The 18,936-nt window shown below is 41.6% G+C and overlaps 1 long non-coding RNA gene across 1 annotated transcript in view; it reads left to right on the forward strand.

The window, feature by feature from the left end:
- LOC26528029 overlaps nt 1-18,936 on the forward strand; it is a 79,966-nt gene that overhangs the window by 29,474 nt on the left and 31,556 nt on the right. The gene's annotated exons all lie outside the window — the stretch shown is intronic.

Below are 18,936 nucleotides of genomic sequence, written 5' to 3' on the forward strand. Positions count from 1 at the left end.
CGCGCAGCTTAATGCGGACAATCATTCAACTTGTAGTTATTTAGGCTATGCATGCATATAGATATATATATATATATATATACATACAAAAACCAAAGTATGCACACACAAATACATTTACATACATGCATATGCATACATACACATAAAAACAGTCTGGCTCACATTTCACGCTATGCTTGTTTTTGCTTATTCTATGGAAAATATTTTATTGAATAACTTGAGATATTTTTTTGTCAAATCTTCATGATATTTTAACAGGCCCGAATATGCTTTTGATGAATTTCGTTCAACATTTCGGGGCAGTTAAGAATATAGCCTTGAAAACATGCTTATCGCTTAGATGAATACCTTTGTTTGCCTCCATTGACCAGAGAATATCAGAGAATCAAAAGTGGATGGGCTAATATTTGGCTCAGTCCTAGGATCATAATCAACGAATTCATTCATACATACATACATACCTACATATCGTCTTCAATCTCCTGCAGAATCAATGTACCAAAATCATTTGACTCTGGCTTCTTAGACCTGTCAGATAGGCTGCGATATCAGAAGCTTGTTATGTCAGTTCAAGTCTCCAGCTAGTTTCCTCTTCAATCTCTAGCTCTATCTCTATATTTATCTCCATCAAGATGCACATACGCACAGACGGAATGAAAGAAAGATAGACAAACAGATAGCCAGACAGACAGAAAGACAGACTGACTGACAGCTGAAAGCGCAGACAGAAAAACGAATAGACCCACAGATAGATGCGATAGATAGAGGAACAGAGCCTGCTTAGGCTCGCCAAATGGCACCATTAGAGTACGTATCTAAAGCTTCAACTGTGGAGCACCTGGTTGCGGGCACGTCTCCTGCTGCCTCCTGCTGCCCCCTGTTGCCTCCTCCTGCCACCTGCTGCCGCTGGCATAGATTTCAACAGAATCATTAGGCCGTGTGCTTACTCATTCTCCGAGCATCTGGAGAGCAGCTGTTGCCGCAGCTTTAATTGAATTCGTGTTTCACAGTTTTGCCATTCGCCATTCGCCTCCATTTGCCAATCTCAATTTGCCAGTTGGCGGGTTAAAGAGCGACGAGCGCTAGCCACAAATTATGCGATTAATGCCATGCAAATGGATAAGATACTTCCTGTCATGCAGAGAGAGAGAGAGAGAGACAGAGAGAGAGAGAGAAAGAGAGAGAGAGAGAGGACAGACAGCAGCATCGTCTCTATTACGCTGTCCATTGGCATACATCAAGTGCAGAGCGCGACAGACAGAGGGAGAGTGAGAGAGATGGAGAATGAGAATTGAGCCCGAATCCGAGCCCGAGCCTCTGCATCCGCCTCTTCCTCTGCCTCTGCCTCTGCCTCTGCATCTGCCTCTGCCTCTGCCTCTGCCCAGAGCCTGGCAAACTTGAGTTTGACATTGGCATCAATTATGCTGCTCGCTGTTTGGCTGATGGCTGTTGACTGTTGACTGTTGACTGCTGCCTGTTCAGTGCTCGCTGTTGGCCTTGGCAACGTCAGCGTTTTGTTGCCACTCAAAATGATGTTGGCAACAGTGACACTCCTGCCGAAGACGTGCTGCAATAAATTAAAGCGCTGCGGCCGTTAAAAACGAAAACTCTGAAGCGAAACAAAGTTGACATAAAGCGGCACAGGCTCAACTCGACTCAGCGGCCCAGTGAGAGCCCCAGTCGTAAAATATGTTAAATAAAATGCTTAAAATACAAGCGACCATTGCAGCCGTTTACTTATTGAAATTTATTCATGACTCTTTGCTTGCATTCGGTCAAGAGGAAGCAGTTCATACTGTAGTACCTGCTGCCTCAAGGGCGACAAGAGGCATCAGCATCAAATCAGCAAAGCAGCAAAGCAGAGCGACAGTAAAACGAGAAGCAAGCATTATGCAACAAAGTAAAGCGAGAAGCTAAAATGAGAGAGAAAGTCAGCCAAATGATGAGGCCAAGGATAAGCAAATGTGGCGAGAGAAGAGAGCATAGGCCAAGCAGCTTACCAAAAAGTCCCACAATATGCAAAGCGAGAAGCTGAAAGATAAGCCTAACCAGAGAAGAGCTGATAGAGAGAAAGTTAATGAGAAGCTGAACCTGAACACTAAGCCTAGCTTAAAACGAGAGCGGAAACTGAGGAAAAAGCAGCTGAGTGAAAAGAGGTAAATGTAACAATGAAATTCAGCAAATTCTAAAGCAGATTGAAAATGAGAAAAAGATCTGCATGCTGAGGCCATGAGAGATGCTAAAACAGAATGCAAAAGAAACATAGCAAACAGTTCGAAGAGGCTTAGCATTAAGTCGCAGACAATGAGCGAAGCTGGATGGGACGACACTAAAAGGGAAGCTGAGATGCAGCGGGGAAGGAGTATATCAAATGAAAATTGTGATAAGCATACTGAATGAAGGGAGAAGCGTGCTGAGCATAAAGTCATCGAATTGATGGAGAGATAGAGTAGATGAAAAGCAAGCTGATTGCAATCGATGGAGAATAAGGAATTCTAAAATGTTTCTCGGTTAAGTAAGAAACTTAAAGAGAAGTTTAGAGCAGCTAAGGAAATGTGTGAGAAAACTCCATATTAATTGAGGCGCGAAAACGATGCTGATAAAGAAGCTGGTAAACTAAAAGAGAAACTTGATAAGCAAACGGAACAGAAAGCACGCATAGGGCTTAGCACAAAGCTGCGAGGCTGCTAGAGAAGAAGTTGAGCGAGAAGTTATTCGAGAAACTAGACGTAACTAAGCTCAAAAGCTTAGCAAACAGAGCTGAAGTTCTTCAATTTGTTGTTTACCTGCATGCACTTATCCAAAGCTTCTCGCTCTTGTTGCGCCTCCACGCACTCGAACTGCCGTTAGCTATCGTCTGGTTGGGATTAACACAGTCTGCTGCTTCTTTAATTGTTTCTCACACACACACACACACACACAAAGTGTGAGAGGGGGAGGGAGAGGGGGAGCTAAGTGGAAATTAATGAAGCAATCTCGGGCATAAACAATTTGCCATAAATATGGGCGCTCGTTCAGCTGCTGGCGCTGCTCGAGTTGAGTTGGCCATAAAATTGCATTAGCGCCGTTTGGGGGCAACATAACAATAATGCAGAAGATGGCAAATACCGAAAACAAAATGCAGCGCAAATTGCGGCAAACACTGCACTCAGTACACTGTACACTGTACAACATAAGCAGCTGAACACTGGGCAACGGAAATGGGGCCAAAGCGAAAGTTCAAAATGTCGACGAAACGAACAAACAAAATTTCATTTGCAGCGCATCGTAAATTGAATGCACATATGAGCGTATCTAAGTATGTGTATGTATGTGTGTGTGTATGTGCAACACAAATGTTGGCATTTGTGTTTGTTTGTATGTGTGTCAATGCCGTTGACGTCGAGTGAGCGTGAAACAAATGCAAGCTATAAAATCTCAACAGCTACAAAGCGCATTGCCGCAGGGCGCCAACAGGGGCGTTGGGGGCGTGCCAGCGTGGCAGCGTGGCATTGGCAGCGACAGAGATTGCGAGTGCCGCTTATTATACCCTGCAGCTAGCAAAAAAGCTAAAAAGGCTTATGTGACAGCACAAAATTAAACATAACAAAGAAAGGGTTCAAGCGCTGCCGCATTAATGTCCTTTGTGTCAGAGCTCAAAGAGCAGATAAAGAGAAGCCACATACATATACATACATATGTATCTGAGTGATCTTTAAACTTACTTAAAGCACCAGATCACCTTGGCCTAGGATATCTGCTCGTCGTGCTCCGTTGCCTTCTCTAGTTATTTGTGTTTGTAGCATTAGCAGCGAAGCAATGGCTGCCCATGGCAAATGGCGCAAATACATTTACAGACACATACGCACACACACACACACACACACACTGGCATGCGACGTTAAGTTGTGCAAGCAATTTGATGGTGCAGGACGGAAAAGATTTTAAATGAGAAATTAGAACTAGTTGCAGTCGGCAAAACTGCAAAGGAATAAATAAATTCAAATCTAATTCAAAGGCAGTTAATAATAATAAGGACTGTTATGTATCAAATTGTGATAAGCATGATGATAATGACAATAATAATTAAAATATTTAACAAGAAAAGGTGATGTAAGCCAACTAATGCTGACGACGAAATTGGCAATTCAAATATTTTGCAATAAACGCAATTATAAATCAATTAATAATAATATTACTGAAGGAAAATCAAATATTTGCAATACATAAAAAATATATTCGAATAATGATATTATTGCTGCTTAAAATAAAATATATCAAATTAAATAATATTCAATATTAAGAAAATACGAATCAAATGAACATAATATTAATCATACAAAGAAAATGTATTAAACTCATAATTAAAATATCTAAATGATAATTTTACTAATACAAATAATATATGATAAACAAAAAAAAAAAAAAAAAAACAAATAAGAATATATTGATAAAAAAATAAAAAATAAATATGTATATCAAATTCATAATAAGAATATTTAATTAATGAAAATATTATTTATACAAATAATCAAATTCATAATGAAAATATTATGATACAAATATATAAGTATATAAAATTTATAATACAAATAAAAAAATTAAAATATTTAAATGAAGAAAATATTACTGATACAAATAACAATAATAATAGTAATAATAATAATAATAATAATAATAATAATATAAATATTCGATTCATAATTACATTTTTTGAATAATGATGCTATTTCTGATATAAATAAAATATGTCATCCATTTCATTTCCACTTCTTTATTCTTATTTACTTCATTGCTAAATCATTAATTCATCATATTAAACTCTAGCCCAAGTTCTGTTAAAGTAGTTAGCTTCATGTGGGCGTGGCCAGCAAAGTGAGACACGTTCTGTAGACTCGTCATACTCTGCATCATATAGATTATAAATTATTAATAGAAAGAACTGAGAATTGAGCACAAACCCATTCCGAATACCCTTTTCACACTTGCTATCTTGCTCTTACAAATTTTTATAATCTCTCTCAAATGGAAAGGCCCTAGAATAGAGCTGCACTTTTTCAAAGTTTCGCCTAGCTCACAGCATTTGCAGCTCGCTTTAATTGCTTTTCGTCAGCCACAGGCTAACAGCAGAGTTGAATAGTAAATAATTTCTGGTCAGCTGGGAGACACAATTCATTTACATTCAGCTGCACTCACAGTTAATAAATAAGTGTATTTCGGATAAGTTTTTGCATTGGGTTCCAGCGGCAATCCTAAATTATCCTTGTTGTTGTCCCAGTTGCTTATCTTGACGGCTCATGTCAGAGCAAATGGAGCAGGAGCTGGAGCAGGAGCAGGAGTAACAACAACTACAACAACAATGACAGCAGCGCGCTTTGGGGCCTCTGTTTGTTAACTGGCACTCGGAACGAAATGGAATGGAACGGCATGGAATGGCAACTTTGCCTGCGGTCGTCCTGGCAACCCCCAGGACCTGAGCAGCAATCGTGTAATCACTTGTCAGCCAGCTAAGCTCTGACCAGCCACAATCCTCGACTCTCTCAGCCACACACACACACACATAGAGCGCCATAGAGCTGGAGAAACTGTGCTTATTTGTAAACACTCGTCAGCTATTGCTTTGTGTGCTACACAGACACACACACACACACACACACACGCATGTCCTTTGGCTGGCAAGTGCTTCAGCTTTTTATTTTGGGACAGCTGACAGTTTTCTGCAAATATTTTGAATCACAAGTTGCGCAATTTATTGGCCGTTGATAAATTTTGTTTTTCCTTTCTGGCTTCAGCTGCCTCTTGCCCCCACCTCTTCTAGTTGCTCGTCAGGCGGGCTTTTGCAAATTTATATGAAAAGTTATTTGCCAGCCAGGATCAAAGTCGCAAAATAAATTAACTTGAAATGTTGCAAGCGATAAGCGGCGCCCGCTTCCTGGCAACTTACGTGACGCTTATCGAGCCCAACAGCTGCGGCAGCTTAAATGCGTGTCGCAATTGCCATCCATTTGACGCTGCCCCGACTCCTGCCGCTGCCCCGACTCCTGCTGCTGCCCCGACTCCTGCTGCTGTCCCGACTCCTGCTGCTACTGCTGATGTTGTTTATTGTTGGTATGTTGAGCTGGTTGTGTGTGTGTGTGTGTGTGTGGTATGTCCTTGGCGTGCTCTAGTCGCATACACACACACACACACACACACACAAGTTGGCCCAAAGCGCAGGCTGCAATTGAGTTATTGCATGCCGTTGGCCTGTCTGCAATTAGCGACGCGCTCATTAATTGAAGTGACTATCAGAGCCACATGCAACACACACAAACACAGACACACACACGCACACACACACACACACACATTTCCGCCTGCAATAGCTAATTAATATTTAAATCAATGCGGGCTCACGCTCTCTATGCACGACCATCGACTTTAATGTGGCTTGGAAAGGCTTAGAAAGCAAAGCTCTAAGATAAGGGTAAGGGTATATAAAAAGTGACTTATTAATGAGTATTCGACTAGGAAATACCCTAGTTTAGTTGACCTTAAAGGGATATTCCTTATTTGTACAGCAGAGCACAGCCCAGTTGGCTTCTTATATCGATCATTTCTTTAACTGCTTAAAGAGGCTATGGATTTTACAATCTCCCTCTCTCACATTCTTTTCCTGCCGCCCTTCCGCTTATAGAACATCTCTCTGCCTGACTCACGCATTTCATTGGAATAATAACTGGAGAGCTTTGGCCATATGAAAACTAGCGTTAAGCTAAGCCAAGCCACTAAGTCAAGCCGTAACGAAAGCTTAAATGATTCGTCCTTATAGGTTTCAATCATTATTTCTCTCAATCGATGCCAATAAAAAGGCTGTGAGTATCATCAGAAAATACTCGAATAGAACAAGCATTGAGTCGAGAAATATTGCAGAGCTAATGATTAAGAAAGCAGCATTCAGAGTGGTGGTAGCATTCAAGGTAAATTTCCATTAAAGTATTAAATTTCTATTAAGTATTAATTAAGTATTATTATTAGTAAAAAACCATAAGCTAAAAAGGTGGCAAAGTCAAGGCGAATGAGAGAAGGAGGAGCGAGGAGGACGGAGGATAGAGAGAATGAGCATCTGTTTGAAAAAAATACATGGATCCGTAAGATTATATGGTTATCTGGGTTAGATGGGTCCGTCGAATATATGGACAATCCTAGAAGCAACTGAACTATCTTTGTAATAAAATCTTGTCTTCAGTTTTGTTTTAGCCTAATTGGTCCTGATCCGGTTACCTTTCCAAGCATTGACAAACTTTATTTCATAATAAAAATAAAATATAATTAATTTGACTAAATAAAATTAATTTTCTATTTTTTTTTATCTTGATAACATTAAATGAAAATCATATGGCTATTTTTAGTTTTTTAATTTTCTCAATTTATAATTGCTTAAAGAGCTCTAATCGCAATTGAATTCATTAGAAATTGTGACTGGGTCACATACATCAAAGAAACACACTGACCTAAGCACATAAAAAATGTAATCCAAGCTCAATTAATCTGTTTAAAATGGATCAAGTGAAAACCTCATAATTGGCTTCATTGAGCTTTTGCAATTGAGCTCATATTGCCATGGCTCAAAGAAGAACTCTAAACAAAGTGTGGCCAGGTCATGACAAATAGAGAGCAAGAGGTCGCACACACACACGCATGCAGTCTGCTGTTATTGCATGTAAATTGATACGATAGAGAGGATGAATGCAATTATTGTGGCTCGATTAATTAGAGTGGATTAATCGTGTTAAATGGCAGGTCAGAGAGTGACTCTGGAAATTGTAAGCCGATTTCCGTCTGAATTTGTTTGACCATTAATTAGGGCGTGCTGGCATGCGATTAGGGCGGGGCTTAATGCAACCGTGACCAGCAGCTGGTGCGCCATTCGCTGGGTTTGGTTTGGTTTGGGTTAGGCTTGGCTGGGTTCAGTTTGGTTTGGTTCGTTGTCCAGCGGCTTTCAGCTGCGTAATAAGCGCAAATATTTGCACATCATCATAAACATAATGATCCTTTTTTTTTACTGTTGTTGTCCTGTAAAGCGGCGCCCAGGAAAAGGTTTAAATATTTATGAAATTATGCCAAAGTTTCAACAAGTCATAAATCTCTGTTGATGTTTGACTTTTTATGCAAAATTTATTTCATTTGCATAAAAATGGCTGACAAAATATTTTGACAGGCGTGGCCGGCCCGCCGCGAGGACAACAGCAAAACAAAAGACAAAGCCAAAATAAAAATAAAATAAAATAAATATATATATATAGAAGATACATGAAATTCAAACAATAAACGTTAACAGCGCAGCCTGCCGCTACACCTGCTCGCACAGGTGCTGCCCAGCCCCAGCAAAGTTTTGGGGCCAGCCTTCGCAGTGCTGTCATAAACATGGCATGGAATTTGCCCAGAAAACTTTACCACGTAATCAATCACGCTTCATTTATTGACACGCACAAAGGCTGATGGGTCGACAGAGACCCATAGGACAATAGAGAGAGGGAGTGGGAGAGAGAGAGAGTGGGGGTAACTCTCGTTTTGGTCAAAGTTTTGCATGCGCATAAATCCGACACAGACACGACTGTTAGCTCTGACAGCTCATTTGCGGCGCTGCTATCCAAGGGACTAGCTGCTACCTGCTGCCGCCACCTACATCTTGGCTGCCACCTGCTGAGCCGGCTCAGTGGCAGCCCCGAAAAGTGCGAAGGATTTATGACAAGAAATTTATGAGCGCGCCAGGCGTTGGCCAGCGCTCATACGCCATGTGAGCCAGCGACGCCGCTACTGCCGCTGCTGCTGCCTAGACGACGCGCGCGAATGAGCTTGACAAATATTTACGAGCCGCAAGCACACCTTATCACACACACACACACACACGCACACTGTGCAGTTAATAGAGAGAAAAAACTTTTGGCAATTTGATAATAAATAGAGCATAAAACCCATTTGCCATGCCTGGCTAATTTGCGTCTGGTGTCAGCTAACCAAAGGTCTATAAAAATTCCATGATGTGATTGACTTAAGGCTATCTCACTTTCTCTCTCTCTCTCTCTCTTTTGCACTCCCTCGCCTCTCCACGTCAGCTGCATAAATTCCTTCATTTTTCTACAAGTGAAATTACAATGCCAAAAGGCCTGTCAGCATGTCAGCCTGAATGTCGGCGTTGTGTTGCAGCAAAGGACATGCAATTAATTGCATACGCAGTGGAATGGGAGGAGGGGGCGTGGCAGTGCAACAGCACGCGTTTTTAGCCATAGTTGGCTGTCAATTGCAGCAGGAATTGTTGTTTAAACGGATTATGGTATGCAAGTATTGTCGTCTCAGGTGACACACACGCACACGCACACATACGCGCGTGTACACACACGCACATAGCAACTGTCAAGCCTGACAGCTGACAGTTGAGAGCTTCTGCTGGTGCGTTAGCCGGCTGCCTTTTTGGCCTCTGCTGCCATTCGAGAATTCGATTAATTTTTGATGAATCAATGTCAACTACTGCTGCAAATCTGTGAACTGTCAGCGCGCCAAGCGCTGCCGCGAGAGCTGGGCCGCGCGCCTCGCCTGTTGGCCAAACAAAAGCCACTGTCGCCGGCAGCTGACAGTGATGCGAGGCAGGTGGCGGCAGTGACTGTGCCACTGACTGTGGCTGTAGTGAAACCCTTTATTTTTGGCCAAACATTGGCAACACGTAATTTCACACACGCACACGCACACGCACACCTACACATATCAATGGCATTTGTTAATGCAGGGACAGAAAGGTGTGCCCTGAAATATGACATAACACGACGACAAGAGCAACAACAGCAACAACAGCTACAGCAGCTACAGTCATCTCTGGCTATACGTGACTGATGACATTCCTCTGCTCGGCTCTCGCTCGACTTTCGCTCGACTTTCTTTTACGCATCAAATGATGGAAATGTTATAGACGACGCGATGCCTCGTGCGCAAGCGACCAAAAAAAAGCATCTTCGATATTTTTCAATCAAATTTCCGTAAATGTCACGTATACGCCACGCTGTTCGCTGTACTTATTAATAATAGCCATGAACTGTCACACCACACCACCCACCCACTCGCCTAAGCGGCAAAAGATGAAGCCACCAATGCGTACGAGCTCACAGCCAAATGTTAACTTGAATACACTCAGCGAAAAAAGGGGTGTGTGTGTGTGCGTGCAATGCGCAATGATTCCTGGCATGGCTCGCCTTGCTCTTATCACCCAGATCTATCATAATCCCTTTCTAAGCAGCGTCCCACACGCTGGCCTCGGCCATGCTCAAGTCATGTTCGCCTTAAATCTAAAATGGGTTCGGAATTAAGCGAGCATAAGGCGCACTGAGGTGGTTACAGAAGGTGTGACAGAGAGAGAGAGACAGAGAGAGAGATAGGAATAGACTGTGGCACTTCCGTGTTGGGGGGGGCTGCTCTTTGGCAAGCTGAGTTTTCGCATTTGTTGACACAGTTTTTAATGGAAACATTCATTTGTCATTGGGGCTGAAATTGGTTTCAACAGGAAAATATTTCAGCTGAAACTTAAAGATTATTTTAGCTTAGTTTAGAACTGATGTGGCTCATGGCTTGACTGACTATTGTGTAACTATTTCGGGTTAAACTTAGTTAATAATAAAAGTACGAAAATATGAATGGAAATTTTAAGATGAACAGCTCCACATTTTAAAGTCATTTTGTAGCTTTAATTAATTATTATTAATCTTACTATAATTTATTATAAATTGGTATTAAAAAACTGGAGCCTTCGCTTCGCATCTGCATGAGATTAAATAAAATTTAAGTCCAGAATTTTTAATGTTTTTTCTACTCGATTCCTTCATATACAAAATTTATTACTATATTTACTACTATTATTATTAATTAAGAATTAAAACTGAAAATGTAATTTTTTTTAAATCTATTTATGTCTTTATGCTAATTTTTTTATATAGATTGCTATTAATTTTTAAATATTTCTTCAAGCAAAGTCCACCTTTGGACGTTTTGTCTACATAAAACTAGAGAAAATGCATAAGACCTAAAGATTATATCGTGTTATCTCACACATATTGAGGCTTTTATTATTTAAGCATTGAATCTAGATACTGAATCTATTTTATTTTATATTAGTATACAATTTTATATTAGTAAACAAAAATTTTCCTTATAGAAAATTATACATAAGATATGAATTATTTTCCTACTATTCGTTTTCTTATCAAGGAAAATTTCAAATATACATATGTTTATTATATATTTAGGACATTTAAAGTCACTGTTCTAAAAATATATATTTTGGTTCGATGGCTGGCTCGAGTTCGACTAGAATTTAATTGTTACCATTTTTATATATACTTATTTTTTTCTTATTTATATATGTCAATACTATTTTCAATTTTTCCTTTCATATACCCAACATTTCCAGTTCTGCTCTTTCGCTTCAACTCTCAGCTAATGCTTCAACTTGGCACGTCGCATCAGATTTCTATAAAGATTTCCGTGCCTTTCTCTGAGTGCACTAAGTTTTCGCAAGCACGCATAGGTCCTTAGCGCGCGCACACACACTTACCCACACACACACAACACTTACATACACACTTGCTGCTCTCGCATGCTGTGCGCACATTATACTCGATGCTTCGCCTGTCATTTTGGCATCGCCTGCTTTGCCACATTTATGCCCATTAACGGAATTTTGCGTAGCAAACACAAATTTTTGGCATCTTTTGGTGTTTTGGCGTTTTGCCGCTTTGCCGTTTGGCGCTTTGGCAACGTCAACGTTAAATTTTTGATGAACTCGAAAATTGTCGATGACATTGAACCGTGTGAATTTCATGAGAGTCTCAGCCACTCCCACTCCCACCATTTTAGTTCCCTGTGGGCGTGTCACTACGCATACACACAATGAAAATTAGGCGAAAAAAAAAGGTTGTCGCCGTTACGCAACAGAGCCGAGGCTAAATATTTAACAGCTGCAAGGGCAAAAAATTTCATTAGTCAAATATTTTTGTCGCTTGCCAGACATAATTTATGCATAAGTAAAAGCCATTATAAATACATATATATAAAGAGATAGAGAGAGAGAGTGGTAGTGGGGAGAGAGAGAGGTAGATATGTGCTGGGCTTAACAATTTAAGCAGCTTATGCGAGCAACAAATACACAAACATATCTGGCAAATTAGTCTATATTTTATGTGCGCTCTTTCATTATGCATGCGAGCCCCAAAAAGTATGCAACATATTTCAATTGCTGCTTTACGGGCATTAAACCAGCCCCAAATAAATTGCAACAAACAGAGTCAGGGCGTATATGCTCTTATAGATAAATAAGGCTTTGGCCAAAGGCAGCAACACAAAAAAGTAGAAGGTGACACAAAGAAGAGGCAGAAGAAGAGGCAAAGGCAAAGATAGAGGCAGATAGAGAAAAAAACAAACTAAGTGCCAGTTCGTTCCTTCAACTTGCCGACACGTCAACACCTTTGTCATTTATTTATAGTTATGGGCGTGTCATCTTCCCACACTCTGAGTGTGTGTGTGTGTGTGTGTGTGTGCGTGCGTGTGTGCGTTTATTACGCCTGCTCGTAAATAACAACTGCCTAGACACATGCCACTTTATGTCAATTATTTTGACAGCTAACAAGCTGAAATATGCAACCAATGCCAGGTCGAAGTTATAACAATGCTGCCCCCACATTATGCAAGCTTGCCCCATGGGGGCCGTCATGGCATAAGAAGAAGCCTCTAAAACTTTTGCCCAGCCAATTAATGCGCATTTGATAAGAGCAATATTTTGCACACAATTTATATGCCTACATTAGGTTTTCCCTCTAAATATAGAAAGTTCCATTCCCATTCTCAGCTTGCGTTGCGTATACGTAATATTTTTAAGCAAAAACTTATCTGTGGAGGGCTTTTAAATCGCCCTCATTAATAGGGCTTTAAGCCACGCTCAATTGAGCTGAATTAATGTTGACCACAAGCCAAAAGCCCAAAAGTGGTTTTTAACCAAAGTAACTGCCATATAACTCACATGCCTTTAAAAACTGATGGTGGCAGCAGGAGGCGGACGTAAGGGCTGGGGCTGGGGCTGGTGACTGTAACGAAATTATGTTCAGGCAGGACGACGCCAACTCGAAGGCTGGCTCAACCCATGGCCAGAGAGCATATCAGAAGGCGATTTAATGAAATTACAGTCAATATTAATCACTGTCAAGGCTAATTGAGTATGAAAACAAGCAGAAGACTGCACCAATACGATGCCTAAGTGCTGTGTGTGTGTGCGTGCGTGTGTGTGGCTGCAATCTGGCTGCTGCTAACCTCGGTCTCATCCGTATCCGCTCCTGCGCTCTCCTACTCCTGCTGGTCATAGTCCTCTTACTCCTCCTACTTCCGGCATACCCAGCCTTTTCTCCCCTACTCACTCGTCCTCCTCCATGTACTCCTCCTTCTACTTGTCGTCTTTTTTCTCCTGCTCCTCTGCTTGCTAGCGATCTGCTGTGCCCTCCTCCTACCTCAATTCTTTGCCTGCTCCTTCCTTGCTTATTGCTCTTCTGCGTATTCTTATACCTCCTCTTTTGCCTCCTCATTCTCCGATACCAATTCTTCTGCTCTCTTCTCCTGCGCCTCTTTTACTTGCCTCCTGCTCCTTCTGCCGTCTGAACCTATGCTTCTTCATCTCTGTTGCCTCCTCATCCTCCTCCCTATCCTACACCTCTTCTTCTACCTTCTTCTCCTCCAACTCCTCTTACCCTCCTCTTTTTCCACCTCCTCCTCCAACATCTCCTCTACTGACTTCTTTCCCCTGTTGCAGCTGCTCTTACTGCTTTAGCCACTGCTCATACTACGGCTGCACCCACTCATTCCACTGCTTCTCCTTCTTACACCCCTCTCTGTCACTCGCTGTTGCCGCTGCCACTGCCGCTGCTGCTGAATCAGTGTCATCGTTCATTAGACGCGGCTGATAACAAAAACGCCATTTGACAGCTTAAAAGGGTTTGTTCGCCTGTGTCACACAGCCGCTGCTTGGCAGCGCAGCCCGTCTCGCTCGCACTCACACACTCACACGTGTGTCGGAGCTACTTACATGCGTGTGGTGCGGCATAGCTGCTGCTGATGAATTGATGCACAAGTGTCTTATCTAACGGACTGCCATGAATTATGCAGCCCAACCGGAAATATGCCCCACTCCCTCACTCTCTCTCGCTCTGCCTCCTGTTGCCTCCTGTGTGACACGCGCATAATTTGTATTATTTTTGATAGCCAACGACTGTTGCGCGTTCGCTCGACTCGTCTCGTCTTGGTTCAAACTCATTTGTTATGCTCCACAGCTGGCATTGAATTACAATTGTGAGCATTGCTTCATTCGAGTCAAACTAAAGGCGGTGGGCGCGGCGCACATCTCACATCGTTTGTCAATCGTAAATTTGTGCGCTGACAAGGACAAATGGCATTTGAAGTCGATTTTATTTGCCGCCACTTGTGGCAAATGAAGTGGAACCAGAACAGCGAGCGCAAAAAAAAAAAACACAGAGGAAGAAGAAGAAGCACAGTGAAATTATTATCCAAGTCAAGTGCTGTGAGCTGAACTAGTTGTAGCACATTTTAATGCTTAATGTAATCAAAGCTGATGGCTGACTGAGACATAAGCGAGGGAATCGAACTGAGGCAGCCGCATGCAAAATGAAATTAAGTGCAACTGACAGGGGCAAGCCGAATTGAGGCGAGGTGAGGGGAGACGGGGTGAGGTGAGGTGAGTGCAGTGGCTGTCGTCTGTCAATCAGCCGGGGCGAACACACGTGAACTGAACGTGGCCACAACATTAACTTATTGAATTTTAGCCAATTTAGCTGCAGCACTTAGCTGATCACAGAAGGTGCAAGAGAGAGCGAGAGAGAGAGAGAGAGAGAGGGAGATAGAGACCAAATTGGCCTTAAGCTATGGATATGTGTTGCAAGCAGCTGCAGCACATCAAGTGGCGCCGACATTTGTTGCGCTCCAATTTAATGTGGCAGCTCGACTGGCCGCCCATCTCCATCTCCATCTTCATCTCACTCACTCCCTAGCCTCCTTCCCCTCCCCTCCCCCCTCTCGGTAGCAGCACAACTAAATCAAGCCGTGGCCACCTGTCAAGTGCATGTAGATAAATTTTCCAGCTAATGGTGCCGAGCGCTTTGGCCAGCCGCAATGGCTGAACTAGAACCAGAAGCTGAGACATGGCTGCCAGCCACTGCCCTTAGTCCAGCCGAGCACGAACTGTGGCACTGATTGGGATTGGCTCAATAAGAGAGAGCGAGAGAGAGGGGGGGAATGGGACGACTAGCACATGCAGCCGGCAGCTGTTTAAACTGTTACAAAAATATACTGTGAGCCTGACAGCAAGCAGCCCTTACCAACCAACCCTAGACTCGCTCGATCCCCGCACGCTCCCCTGCGCCCGCTCTTAGCCAGTCGTCCAGTTAACTTAATTGAAAATCACAAAAATTGGTCATTCCGGCACAATGAGCAGCAGCAAGTTGGCAGCCGGCAACGATAAATGTTACCAAAGTGCATGGCAAGCAAGGCAAAAACAGCTAAAAACAAAGCACATTTGCAGTGTGTGTAGAGCTCAAAGTGAGTGACGAATAGATACCGTATGAATGTCATATCATTATTAGATGAATATATATTATGCTACCTATATATAGTTGCATAGAGTTTACTCACTTTTCCACTCTGTCGAGTTGGCATCTTCAGCTTGAGCACGCCTGAAACATAGAGACAACTTAGTCAGTAAGCACTGTACTATGCAGATTATAGCTTAGTTTTTATTTTATGAAAAGTTTTATATCTTTTTTGAGAGTAGTTTTAGATCACTTTTATATATGTTTCTACAAATTCACATAGACAATGCATATACCCTTTTTCTAGTTAATACCTCGTGCCAAATAAAATATAATCACATTTTTGTTTGCCAAATTTGTGGTTAGCATAGCTACAAGAACTTATGACAGCCCTTTATATAGTCTAGCAGAAACTATAGAACAAAAGTTTTTAATAAAAAAAATGATTAGATTGCCAAAAACATTCTTACAGAAGGAAAGCATAGACTATAAACTCTCTCTCTCTCTCTCACTCTCTCACTCTCTCTCTCTCTCTGCTAGCAAGCACCATATATCCTCTACTCTCGTCTAGTCAGCAGTTTATATCAGTAGATGTAGCATGAGTGCTTACTAGCAGATCAATTAAAGGGTATATGCTATAGTAATACCCTCACTATCTTCTAGTAAGTATCATATATCCTCCACCCTCTCTGCTTATCAGCAGCGTGTATCCTCTACTCTCTATAGACAGCATATGCTGTCTGTTCTCTGTGCAACTAAACAGTATATACCCTTCACTCCCTCTCTCTGCTGGTAAGCAGCATATACCCTCTACTCTCTCTGCTAGTAAGCACTCATGCTACATCTATTGATACAACTTTAATATACAATGTTTTTTACACTCGAAACCTAAGGGGTAGTCACAAAATGCAATAAGCAATTAGAGCTGCTATTGATTGGCTCTATACATACTTTATAGCCTAAGATGGAGTTCTTTCTTTCTCTCTCTCTCGCTCTTTGCTGGAGGCATAATCACAACTGAATTATAGAATTCTCTTTTTTTATACATTTTTCTTTGGACAGCAAAAACTTCAGTAAATGCAATTCAGCTGCTATTGATTGGGCTTACATATACCCTAAAAACTAGGGCAGACATGAGCACAATTGAATTGGATATTCTTCTATGGAAAAAGAGAGAGAGAGAGAGAGAGAGAGAGAGAGAGAGAGTTTATATTGATTATCCTGGCATATACTCACATTCTCAGCATAAACACTTATATACTAACAATTTTAGTATTTTTAATAAGTATAGGGTATTCAAAACATTAATTCTAATGCGGCCTAATTAAAGCTGTAATTGATGTTTCATATACATACATACACCCTATACTATATGAGGGTATTTGAACAATTTTTCAGCGCTATGTAGCTGCTTCTGATTAGCTATATATGTATGTACTACAGAGTGGGGCATATCTACTTGCAGCTGCTGCCGAATTTAATGAAACTTAATTGTATATATCCTTTTGGTATTCTTTTTGTAGCATTACTATAGGGTATTAGCTGAAGGACAAAAAAGAAATACACTTGCGAATGCAATTTGTGACGAGAATATGCAACTTGAAACCGATTCGCAGAGTCGCGCTCTAAAATATGCTAAAAGTAAAGTTGGGCAACACACCGACACATACTCACACACACACACACACATACAAAGTGCTTTGGCTTTGTTTTTTCCGGTTCTGACGAAATGTTTAGACACAAGAAGAAGAGGAAAAAATCGCGAAACTTTTTTAAGCGCAGACCAGAAGCAGAAGCGGCTACAATTGCGCTCACGAAATGAAATGAGAAAGAGAGAGTGAATGAGAGAGAGAGAGAGAGAGGAAGAGTCTCCCTGTGTGTAGCATTAGAGCGCCACACATTAATTCATTTAATGGCTGTAAAGTAAAGTTAAGTAAATATGCTCTAAAATAAACACAAATTAAAGCAACAAAAACAAGAACAACAACAACAACACACTCACACACACACACTTAGAAAATCAATGAGTGAGGCATACGCCGAGTGGTGGCTCCGCTTTTGGCCCTAGCCACATGCAGCCAAGTGTTCATAATGCCATTACAAACAATTTTCAAAGCAAAAGCGAGACGAGAGCAAAATAAAGCAAAATAACAACAAAAAGGCGAGCATAAAAAAATGTGAACTTAACTACGCGCTGATTACATAACTATAAATAGCTTACACAGAGAGCGAGAGAGAAAGAGAGATGAGAGAGGGAGAGTGTGTATGTGTATGTGTGGGCGTGGCCGACTGCCTTTTTTGTATAATTTTTAGCCTGGTATTTCAATAGCTCGCATAGCGCTTTTAGCTAAAGGTATGCTCCCAAAGGCTCAGCCAGCGAGAGGGTGAGATAGTAGCTGGAGCAGCCTGGCTGGCTTGTCCTTAAAGTTCAGCCAGTCACGTAAAATTTATAACCCAGTTGAGTTCCTCGAAATCTGCCCCAAAAATATTGTGAAATTTATGTGGGCAAAAAAAAAAAAAAACAAAAACAGAAGAGTAGAAAATAGAAAATGAAAATGAAAAACATAAACTTGTCAGTCACACGTCGAGCACATAAATTAGCCAAGGCCCAAAGCCGGCGGTCAGAGCTTGTCATTTAGCCAGAGGTACCTCTTCCCCTCACCCTCTCTCTCGCTCTTTGTCATGTAATCCGAGCTCATAAAGTTCAATAAACTTGAGAGCAGCTTAGGCTCTGGACTCGGGGCTCTGGCCCTTGCATAATAACTCGAAGCTGTCTAAAAATTCATGCAGGAAGCGCACTAATTTATGGCCAGTGCTAGTCTTAGCTGACCTTTAGCCTGTCGACTGTGAATTGTGGAGGATATAAATAAAATGCGTGTGTCGTGTGCGAGTGTGTGTGTGTGTGAGTGTGGGCGTGGCTTGTCGCAATTCAAATTAAATTGAGCATGCGGCTGATATGAAACGGTCAAGCAGCTGAGATGCTCCTTTTTATTCCTTCTCGGGCATATTCTAAAATGCGCTCATGTGTGCAAATTAGAAGCTGTACCCACACACACACACACACACAGAGTTGGGTCCTATGTGGCCTCTGTGTGTGTGTTGGTTATTTTGAATAAATTAAATTTGCCTGCAGCCTGGAACATATAATAAGCACTTGCACAGCACATTCGGACGGCCTGCCTATGTGGTTCGGCCTTTTCGGGTGGTGCACGCTCCAATAATTCCATGACAATGACACCACAGCTAATTAGGCGTTTTAAATGTCAAGCCAGATAACGAAGACAAAACAACAAAAAGAGAAAAAACCAAAAGCTTGGGTCCAACATATGCTGTAACCCAAAAG

Source organism: Drosophila mojavensis, unplaced genomic scaffold (assembly GCF_018153725.1).
Source record: "Drosophila mojavensis isolate 15081-1352.22 unplaced genomic scaffold, ASM1815372v1 contig_80, whole genome shotgun sequence".
Classification (NCBI taxonomy): Eukaryota; Metazoa; Arthropoda; class Insecta; order Diptera; family Drosophilidae; genus Drosophila; species Drosophila mojavensis.